Here is an 11,015-nt window from a genome sequence, read left to right as displayed (position 1 = left end):
CCCCAAAGAAGGCTGGCCCTCAAAAGACAAAAGCGAGGAAGAAGAGAGGATAGGATAATGCAGGGAATCCATAGGTAATCATTTCGACACTGCAACTGGAATTGCTCAGCAGTTCAGCACTGAACAAGGTAATGATCTGTCTCGTCATACAGTGTCACAACGTTTAACAGCATTTTGACTGACAATCCACTCTGCATTGACCAAACCTCTCATTAGCAGAAAGAATAAAAAGTCTAGACTCATCCTTGGTGAGAAGCATGTTGTGTGGACAGAGAATGTAGTCCACAGTTAATTTTAGTGATGAAAGAAAGTTTAATTTATTTGTGTCTGATGGTAAACATGTTTGTCAACAAACTGGGGAAAGACTGAACCCAAAGTGTCTTAACCCCTTCACGACCGCGGGCCGTAAAATTACGTCCTATTTTAACGTGACTTAACGACCAGGGACGTAATTTTACGGCCTAAACTTCATTTGATTGCCGTGGCCATAGCAACGGCTTTCAAATGATGTCCCCTGCTGTTTCTTACAGCAGGGGACCTTTGCTTGACCCCGGGGGGGGTGGCATCGCCACCCCCCATAGGCGATCGATGTGATTGGCTGTTCAAATCGGAACCGCCAATCACATTGATCACGCTGTTTTCGGCAAAAAAAAATGCCAAAAATAGCGTGATCTTGTAAAATCCAGCTAGGACCGGAGCTGCAGCAGCTCCGATCATTGGCTGGAAGCAAGCAGACACCGTGGCCCCCCCCTGCAGCACTGATTGGAGCGATCGTGCAATGACGCGCAATCGCTCCAATCAGTGTGCAGTGGGGCGGTCTGATCTGCCGGTGGCCGCCCTCCCCAGGCCTGTGCTGGTCTGGGGACCCTCCCCCAACATGTCTGCAGCGTGCAGCACTGGCTGGTACTAGTGGTACCACGCCACTGCTGCTGCTGCCGCTGCTGTCACGTCACGTCGCAGGAGCGGTGAGTATTGTGCTCACCTTGCAGCCCCTGCGCGCGCCCCCCTGCGATCTGCCCCCCCCCCAGACATCCCGGTCTGCCCCCAGACATCCCGGTCTGCCCCCAGCATTCCCGATCTGCCCCCAGCATTCCCGATCTGCCCCCAGCATTCCCGATCTGCCCCCAGCATTTCCGATCTGCCCCCAGCATTTCCGATCTGCCCCCAGCATTTCCGATCTGCCCCCAGCATTTCCGATCTGCCCCCAGCATTCCCGACCTGCCCCCAGCATTCCCGACCTGCCCCCAGCATTCCCGATCTGCCCCCAGCATTCCCGATCTGCCCCCAGCATTCCCGATCTGCCCCCCGACATCCCGGTCTGCCGGCCTCCCCCGTGATCTCTATTCTGCAGCTCCTCCGGTATCTCCCTCCTCTGCTCTCCCCCTCCCCCTCTGCTGTCCCCCTCTGCTGTCGCTCTCCCCCTCTGCTGTCCCTCTCCCCCTCTGCTCTCCCCCTCCCCCTCTGCTGTCCCCCCCGACGTCCTCTTACCTGTCTTCACCGGCCGATCACATCTGCCTCCATCGCTGGGTCCTTCTTCCTGGGTCTTCTGCTGAGCTGTCCAACTTCCTGCCTGCTGGCTGCTGCAAAGCTGTTCCTCCTGCAAATCCTCTGGGTACTGTGAGTATAACTTTTTTTTTTTTCTTTTTTTCCTCTATCCCCTGTCAATTCTTACACCTCATGCGTCCGTGCGTCCCGCCGAGCGCTGATCAGGGATGCAGATAACGTATCTGCATCCGTGGTCAGTTTTCGGCGGGACTTTTTTTCCCGTATTCCCGACGCTTTTTGTATTGCATCAGTCCGTGCGTCCCGCCGAGCGCTGATCAGGGATGCACATAACGGATCGGCATCCCTGCTCAATTTTTGGCGTGACAAAAAGCATCGGGGATACGGAAAAAAAAGTCACGCCAAAAATTGAGCAGGGATGCCGATCCGTTATGTGCATCCCTGATCAGCGCTCGGCGGGACGCACGGACTGATGCAATACAAAAAGTGTCGGGGATACGGAAAAAAAAGTATCGCATCTGTCCGTGCGTCCCGCTGAGCGCGGATCAACATCCCTGCTCAATTTTTGGCGTGACTTTTTTCCGTATTCACGACGCTTTTTATATCGCATCCGTCCGTGCGTCCCGCCGAGCGCTGATCAGGGATGCAGATAACGGATCTGCATCCGTGTTCAGTTTTTGGCGTGACTTTTTTCCGTATTCACGACGCTTTTTGTATCGCATCCGTCCGTGCGTCCCGCCGAGCGCTGATTAGGGATGCAGATAACTGATCGGCATCCCTGCTCAATTTTTGGCGTGACTTTTTTCCGTATTTGCGACGATTTTTGTATCGCATCCGTCCGTGCATCCCACCAAGCGCTGATCAGGGATGCACATAACGTATCTGCATCCATGGTCAATTTTTGGCGTGACTTTTTTTTTTACGTATCCCCGACGCTTTTTTTTATCGCAGCCGACCGTGCGTCCTGCAGCGGCCGATCAGTGCACTGCGTCTGTGCGTTTGAAAAGTCAAATGGCGCTCCTTCTCTTCTGAGCCCCGCCATGCGCTCAAACAATTACTTTCCACCACATATGAGGTATCTGCGTACTCAGGAGAAAATGCACAATACATTTTATGGTGCATTTTTTCCTGATAGCCTTGTGAAAAAAAAAGCTACCTAGTTGAAGCAACCGTTTTGTGGTAAAAAAAATGTTTTTTCTTTTCACGGCTCAACGCTATAAACTTCTGTGAAGCCCCCAGGTGTTCAAAGTGCTCACCAAACATCTAGAAAAATTATTTGAGGGCTCTAGTTTCCAAAATGGGGTGACTTGTGGGGGAGCTCCATTGTTTAGGCACCTCAGGGGGTCTTCATACCCCACATGGCATCCGCTAATGAGTGCAGCTAATTTTGCACTCAAAAATTCAAATGGCGCTCCTTGCCTTCCGAGCACTGCCGTGTGTCCAAAGATTTGATTTCCACCACATATGAGGTATCTGTGTATTCAGGAGAAAATGCGCAATACATTTTATGGTGCATTTTTTCCTGTTACCCTTATGAAAAAAAAGCTACCTAGTTGAAGCAACCGTTTTGTGGTAAAAAAGAAAATTTTTTTCTTTTCACGGCTGAACGCTATAAACTTCTGTGAAGCCCCCAGGGGTTCAAAGTGCTCACCAAACATCTAGAAAAATTATTTGAGGGCTCTAGTTTCCAAAATGGGGTCACTTGTGGGGGAGCTCCATTGGTTAGGCACCTCAGGGGGTCTTCAAACCCGACATGGCGTCCGCTAATGAGTGCAGCTAATTTTGCGTTCAAAAATTCAAATGGCGCTCCTTCCCTTCCGAGCTCTGCCGTGCGCCCAAACAATTGATTTTTACCACATATGGGGTATCAGCGTACTCAGGAGAACATGCACAATAAATTGTATTGTGTGCTTTCTCTTTTCTCCCTTGTAAAAATGAAAATTTTATGGCTAAAGTAACATTTTTGTGTTAAAAAGTAAAATTTTCATTTTTTCCTTCCACATTGCTTTGGTTCCTGTGAAGCACCTAAAGGGTTAATAAACTTATTGGATGTGGTTTTGAGCAGTGTGAGGGGTGTAGTTTTTAGAATGGGGTCACTTTTGGGTATTTTCTGTCACCTAGGCCTCTCAAAGTCACCTCAAATGTAATGTGGTCCCTAAAAAAAATTATTTTGTAAATTTTGTTGGAAAAATGAGAATTTGCTGATGACCTTTGACCCCTTCTAACTTCCTAACGGAAAAAAAATTTGTTTCGAAAATTGCGCTGATGTAAAGTAAACAAGTGGGAAATGTTATATAGTAACTATTTTGTGTGACATATCTCTCAGATTTATGGGCATAAATTTTCAAAGTTTGAAAATTGCGAAATTTTCGCCAAATTTCCTACATTTTCACAAATAAACGCAAAAAATATCGGCCTAAATTTACCACTGACATGAAGCACAATATGTCACGAAAAAACAATCTCAGAATCGCCAGGATCCGTTGAAGCGTTCCAGAGTTATAACCTGTCAAAGTGACACTGGTCAGAATTGCAAAAAATGGCCCGGTCATTAGGGTGTTTTAGTGGCCGGGGGTGAAGGGGTTAAAGGGAAGGTATCGTAAAAAAAAATTTCAATAACTGAAAAAATGTAAAGTAATAATGTTTTAATGTTTTGTTTAAATATTATTATTTGGTTTTAATTGAGCAAAATATAAAAAAAAAATTAAAAAAGTTTGATATTTTCCACTGTTAAACACTAGGGGGAGCAGCTGCTGAAATCCTACAGAAATCCAACTGTATGAAAAGCTCACATTACAGCCTGCAGTAAAAGTGGGTGGAGTCTGCTCTCCTGTGTGTGATGGCACGCCTCCCCCTCCCAATCTGAGTGTTTACAAGAGATAACAGAGAATGACATGTAGGGACACAGTGCCCAGCCATTTTGTTGATGACCACAAATGTCTAAAGTGTCACCAAGGACAGCAGGAGTATCACACAGGATAGGATTAGATATCCGGCTCTGCAGACAGTATCACACGATAGGATTAGATACACAGCTCAGCAGACAGTATCACACAGGAGAGAATTAGATACACAGCTCAGCAGACAGTATCACACAGGATAGGATTAGATACACAGCTCAGCAGACAGTATAACACAGGATAGGATTAGATACACAGCTCAGCAGACAGTATCACACAGGATAGGATTAGATACACAGCTAGCAGACAGTATCACACAGGAGAGGATTAGATACACAGCCGTGCAGACCCTATCACACAGCAGTGGATTAGATACACAGCTTTGCAGACAGTAACACACAATAGGATTAGATACACAGCCGTGCAGACAGTATCACACAGGATAGGATTAGATACACAGCTCAGCAGACAGTATCACACAACATAGGATTAGATACACAGCGGTGCAGACAGTATCACACGGTAGGATTAGATACACAGCCGTGCAGACAGTATTACACAGGATACAATTAGATACACAGCTCAGCAGACAGTATCACACAACATAGGATTAGATACACAGCCGTGCAGACAGTATCACACGATAGGATTAGATACACAGCTCAGCAGACAGTATCACACAGGACAGGATTAGATACATGGCTCAGCAGACAGTATCACACAGATTAGATACACAGCTATGCAGACAGTATCACACAGGATAGGATTAGATACACAACCCTGCAGACAGTATCACCGGTACACACACAGGTACTCACATGCAGTGGCGCGCGCACACACACACATCACCCCTGATGGGGACCTTGTGCGCCACACACACACATCACCCTTGATGGGGACCTTGTGCCCCCCACACACACACATCACCCCTGATGGGGACCTTGTGCGCCACACACACACACACACATCACCCCTGATGGGGGACCTTGTGCCACACACACACACACACATCACCCCTGATGGGGACCTTGTGCGCCACACACACACACACACACATCACCCCTGATGGGGACCTTGTGCCACACACATCACCCCTGATGGGGACCTTGTGACACACACACACATCACCCCTGATGGGGACCTTGTGCCACACACACACACATATATCACCCCTGATGGGGACCTTGTGCCACACACATCACCCCTGATGGGGACCTTGTGCCACACACACACATACACACATCACCCTTGATGGGGACCTTGTGCCCCACACACACACACACAGCAGCGGCGGGCAGAGCTGGGTGAGCTGTGGCAGCGGGCAGAGCTGGGGGAGCTGCGGCAGCGGGCAGAGCTGGGGGAGCTGCGGCAGCGGGCAGAGCTGGGGGAGCTGCGGCAGCGGGCAGAGCTGGGGGAGCTGCGGCAGCGGGCAGAGCTGGGGGAGCTGCGGCAGCGGGCAGAGCTGGGGGAGCTGCGGCAGCGGGCAGAGCTGGGTGAGCTTCGGCAGCGGGCAGAGCTGGGGGAGCTACGGCAGCGGGCAGAGCTGGGGGAGCTACGGCAGCGGGCAGAGCTGGGGGAGCTACGGCAGCGGGCAGAGCTGGGGGAGCTACGGCAGCGGGCAGAGCTGGGGGACCTGCGGCAGCGGGCAGAGAGGGGGGAGCTGCGGCAGAGGGCAGAGAGGGCTTGGGAGAACGGAGGGGGGGGTGTCATTGGAGACGGTAACAGCGGGGGGGAGGGGCGGCGGCAGTAGCTGGGGCAGAGCAGGGGCTGGGGAGAACGGAGGGATGGGATGTCATCGGAGACTGTAACGGGGGGAGGGGAGGCGGCCCGTACTCACACATCCCGGCGGTTGACAGGGGTAAAGTGGAGCAAACAGCACACGCTGTGAGCTCCACAATAATGGCGCTGATCTACTCTCTCTGCTGTGATCTGGACAGCCCAGGGGGCGCGTCCAGATCATAGCAGACGCCCACTGTAATGTACTGCATGGGATCGGATCCCGACTACTGGGCTGCCATAAAGGAGTAGGCTATGTGCGCACGTTGCGTAAAAACATGCAGTTACGCTGCGCTTTGTAGCGCAGCGTAACTGCATGCGTCCAGCGTCCCCTGCACAGTCTATGGAGATTGTGCAGGGGCCGTGCGCACGTGGCGTCTAAGAGCGCAGCGCTTCGGCTACTGCCGAAGCGCTGCGCAAAAAGAAGTGACATGTCACTTCTTTCCTGCGCTTTGCCGGCAGCTCCTGCTCTGTCTATGGCAGGAGCTGCAGGCAGAGCGCATGGAATCGGCGCTCACTACGGACATTTCTGCAGCGATCTAAAGCGCACATGTGCTCTTCAGATCGCTGCAGAAATATCTGCAGGGCTAGTACGCAACGTGCGCACATAGCCTTACTGTCGTTACACACACAGCAAATCCAGCATGGCAGCCCCCAGTGCCTCCAGTAAAATATGAATTAAATAAAAACTAAATAAGCTGCGATTTTCATTTTGTATTAGAAATACTTGATTTCATAATCACTATTTTTAATACAAAAATAAAAAAACGCGATACCTTCCCTTTAAGAAGTCAGTGAAATGTGTTGGAGGAAGTGTCATGGTTTGGGGAATGTTTTCTGCAGCAGGAGTTGGACTTCTCATACAGCAACATGGCAGAGCGAATGCGAGTGTGTATCAGAACCTTCTTCAACACGCAATTCTTTACTTGCGTTCATCACTCAATCAGCCAACAATTTTCATGCAGGACAATGCCATCGATTACACAGCAAAATGGGTAAAGCAGTTCCTTGAAACAAGGACATGGCCAGTCCAGAGTCCTGATCTAAATCCAAAAGAAAACCTCTGGAAAATCCTTGGTGACAAAGTTATGGCCAAGGAACTCACAACAATCAAAGAACTGTGGAAGAGACTGGAAGAAGAGTGGACCAAAATCACTCCAGAGCTGTGTGAGAGACCAGTGATGTCCTGTGGCCGCAGATGTGCTGAAGTCATTCAAAGCAAAGGCCTGTACACTTCCGACTGATTGGTGACTGTTGTTACCTTCAGAAAATGTACTTATAACCTTTCTCTGTGCTACAGTCATTGCTGTTCTCTAATTATGATCATCACGTTTTGGGCAAAATAAAGGATTTATGTTGATAAACTTTTGATCTTTTGTAATACACTGTTCTAGTGGCATGCTGTACCCCTTACAAAAAACCTTCAAATGTTTATCAATGTAGATTACATTATTTGTAAAAAAAAAAAAAAAAAAAGCAAGCGATCATACATTGTTCTTTAACTTTTATGCCCAGTGTATACACTGTTCTAGTGTGTCAAGTACAGCTCTCATACAGTGCGCTCAGTAGGGTGAGGAAAATCCAGCACTAGCCATCTGGTAATAGGATTTCTTTATTGAAAAAAATCATAAAAACCACACACAAGACAGGGGATGATAAAAATGGACGTGTTTCGAGTGCGTTATGCACGTTTAGACATATTATGACTAACAATGCAGGACCCTCTTGAAATGCGTCAGTTCTTATCATCCCTTCCCTGTCTTGTGTGTGGTTTTTATGATTTTTTTTAAATAAAGAATTCTAGTACCGGATACCGGCTAGTGGTGGATTTTCTTTACTTGTCTTCATCATGCTGATCTGCGCCAGCTGATCCATGCACCTCCGGCTGCAGCTTCTCTGGCAAATGGATACGACGTGGTGAGGTGTCAGCTATTGTTTGGAGTGCGCTCAGCATGTCTCTCTCTATATAGTGACATTGCGCTCAGTAAAGTGCTCTCTCTACATACATGCATACATACATACACACACACACTTAGTGGGCAGGCCAGAAGGGCCCCAACTTAAAATATATGAGCCCATAGCTTGTACTAATGTTAACACCATAAAACATTATGCTGATGTGAAGCCCCACAAGTGCTGTGTCGGTGCATTACCTTCAGGGACTCCACGCAGCTGGATCTTGTCACAGGTAGGAGATCTTCTATTTAGGATTGTCGTGACGCCACTCTCAGAATTGCGGTCAGTGGAGACCGCCACTACAGATTAAGGGATGCCTGGGGCTGATGGTGGGTGCAGTCAGTTGTAATAGCCTCCTGAGAGTGAGGCAAGCCCCAGGGCCCCGTGTAGATGTGTGGAACCACAAGGCGCAGAATAACTCAACACAAGCAGAATGTCTTTCAGGGGTTTTACTCACTGTTGATGGCAGGGTGAGTAACCCGGGCGTAGCTGGGATGAACCAGGCTGGAACCAGGCGTCCTTCAGGCTGACTTGTGAGGGTGGCTACCGACTCGCCTTCCTTAGCCCTTTACGTTTTGGGGTAACCCCGACTTTTAGTCCCTATGGGGGTCACCCAGGGAAGTTGCTGGTGCCTCTCTCCCCTTCGTTTTGGCCCGTTTGCTTGTAGCCTGGACCAGGACACTCCGGCAGCTTGCCTCCTGTGAACTATGGGCCCTAACTGTGGCGACGTGGCTGCGGACTCTGTAGTGTGGTCTTGGGGGTATGAAGTGCCCCCTCAAGCAGGTTTGGCAAGGAAAGGTGGATCTATCCCTGCACTGGGACCTGCTACCCGTTTGGGCCTGGTAACTCCCTAGCAGTCTCCTTACTTCCCACTCCGTTGCTCTCTCTTTAGCTGAAGATGGATTTCGGGTAGCACTACTAGGTGACCGTTCTCCCCCGTCGGTAGTCACTGCGCGGACGCTGTTAGACTGTCACAGCCCCAGGGGTCTGCTCCTCACGTCTGCTCTCCCTGGACTGCACACTAAACCGGCTCACTGCTCCTCCTCTCCTGTTCTTGCCTACGCCACCTAGCAACCAGGCTCTCTACCACACCCCTTGAGTGGAGATGGAGGCTTCGCCCCCTCCACTCCTCAAGTGGAGGTGAAGGCTTTGCCCCCTCCTGGGATCCCCAGGGGTCCTCTCAAAGGTACATGTGTGAGACCTGATCACTATGCGCCTGTGTAGTCACACCTCGGTCAGCCTTCTGGATTACCTGTATTGTACTGTCCCCAGCATGGGTGCAGTACTCAGTGGTGCCTGACCAGGTCAGGGGCGCCACATTCCCCCTTAGTTATCACCAGCACGTCCTCGGGCTGCAAGACAACATTTTAAAATGCGTAAAACAGTAAAACATGGTAAAACATTTTAAAACCACCAGGTACCATACATCACCACCCTCCACCCACAAGTCCGTTAACCCACCCAAAACCCTTTCAGGAGGCAGGTCACCGGTTTCTTTTGGTAACCAGGTCTGGGCCATCCACTTCCCCAGACCTTTCCTCCAATCTTCCTCTCCCGTTGGCCGCGCCTTCAGCCACTTCTGGCAGGATGTAGAGGCGGCTTTCATGGGCTGGTGGTTTCAGGGTATACCTGGCCTGGTGGATCCGCGCCTTCAGCCTCTTCTGGCAGGATGTAGAGGCGGCCTCCACAGTTGGTGCTGACCAGGTACCCTCTTTGTGGTGGAGAGCCAGGCCCCATAAACAGGCATGCTCTCTGGTTGCAGGCGAGCCAAGGCCCCATAAACGGACGTGCTCCCTGGTTGCAGGCGAGCCAAGCCCCTAAACAGGCTGGCTCTGGTGGTGGTACCTCTGGGGTAACTATTTACACTGCGAGAGTTTGTGGCTATAGCCAGTTCATAGCCTTAAGGTTTATGGGTTTCTCACATTAGTTCATGTGGGCACATTTCTTAAACATTAACGTTGCAAACTGGTCAAAACTTGTCAAACTGGTAACTTCTGTACTTCTTTCTTTACTTTACGCAGATTCCTCCTTACCAGGGCTTGGGCCTGTAGGGCTGCGGCACCTGTTGGTTTCTTCATTTCTCTCGTCATCGGAGGTAGTCTCATCAGTGGGTTCTTTATCTTTCCTTTCTTCTTCTGTATCTGTTTCTTTTTCTTGTGGTATGGAGACAACTGGGTTTCTACAGGAATCTCTGGTACATGGCGTAACGTCAAGTGCATACCATCCTCCTTCTCCCTGATGCATCGTGAACTCCACTGTATCTCCCATCTGTAAGTTCCTTCCTGGATGTCCTCTAGGCAAATGGGCTCTAACATCCCTTCTATTCACAAATATGCCTTCTTTTATACCAGGTGCTACTATAAAGCCATATCCAGACCCCAGATTGAAGTCTTCCACAACTCCCCGACAAAGTGGGCCTCTAACCTGGGATTTGGCCCTTCTCAGGAACCGTTTCTCTTCCAAGTCTCTGGCCATGACTTCGTCTTTCTGCTCTGGAGACTGCGGTGTAGGGGAAAGCTTGGTTCTGCTACGGCGCAGTGTCCTACGGGCTGGATTCTGCTGGGCTGTTACTTCACTGCCTGCAGGCCCCCAGGTGAGGTTTCTGGGCAACTCTTCCTCTTCATCCCAGCGGGAATACGGCAGCATCTCTGGCTCGGGGCATGGATCCACTGCTGATGGCTCCGGGGTCAGCTCCTCAGCTTCCTGGCCTCCTCTCCCCCTTAGTTCTTCTAAGCACTCCTGTTGTGGCAGCGCTGGGGATGGGTGTTCATCAGCAGGCCCGGGCGGGGGACTCTTTGGCGTGGTTGCTGCAGAAGTCGCCTTGGGGGTGTGCGGAGGGAGCAGATACCGATCCACCATCTCCTGTGGGAACTGGGCCTC

This window comes from Anomaloglossus baeobatrachus, chromosome 3 (assembly GCF_048569485.1).
Source record: "Anomaloglossus baeobatrachus isolate aAnoBae1 chromosome 3, aAnoBae1.hap1, whole genome shotgun sequence".
In the NCBI taxonomy this organism is placed as follows: Eukaryota; Metazoa; Chordata; class Amphibia; order Anura; family Aromobatidae; genus Anomaloglossus; species Anomaloglossus baeobatrachus.
This window is presented reverse-complemented; position numbering follows the sequence as displayed.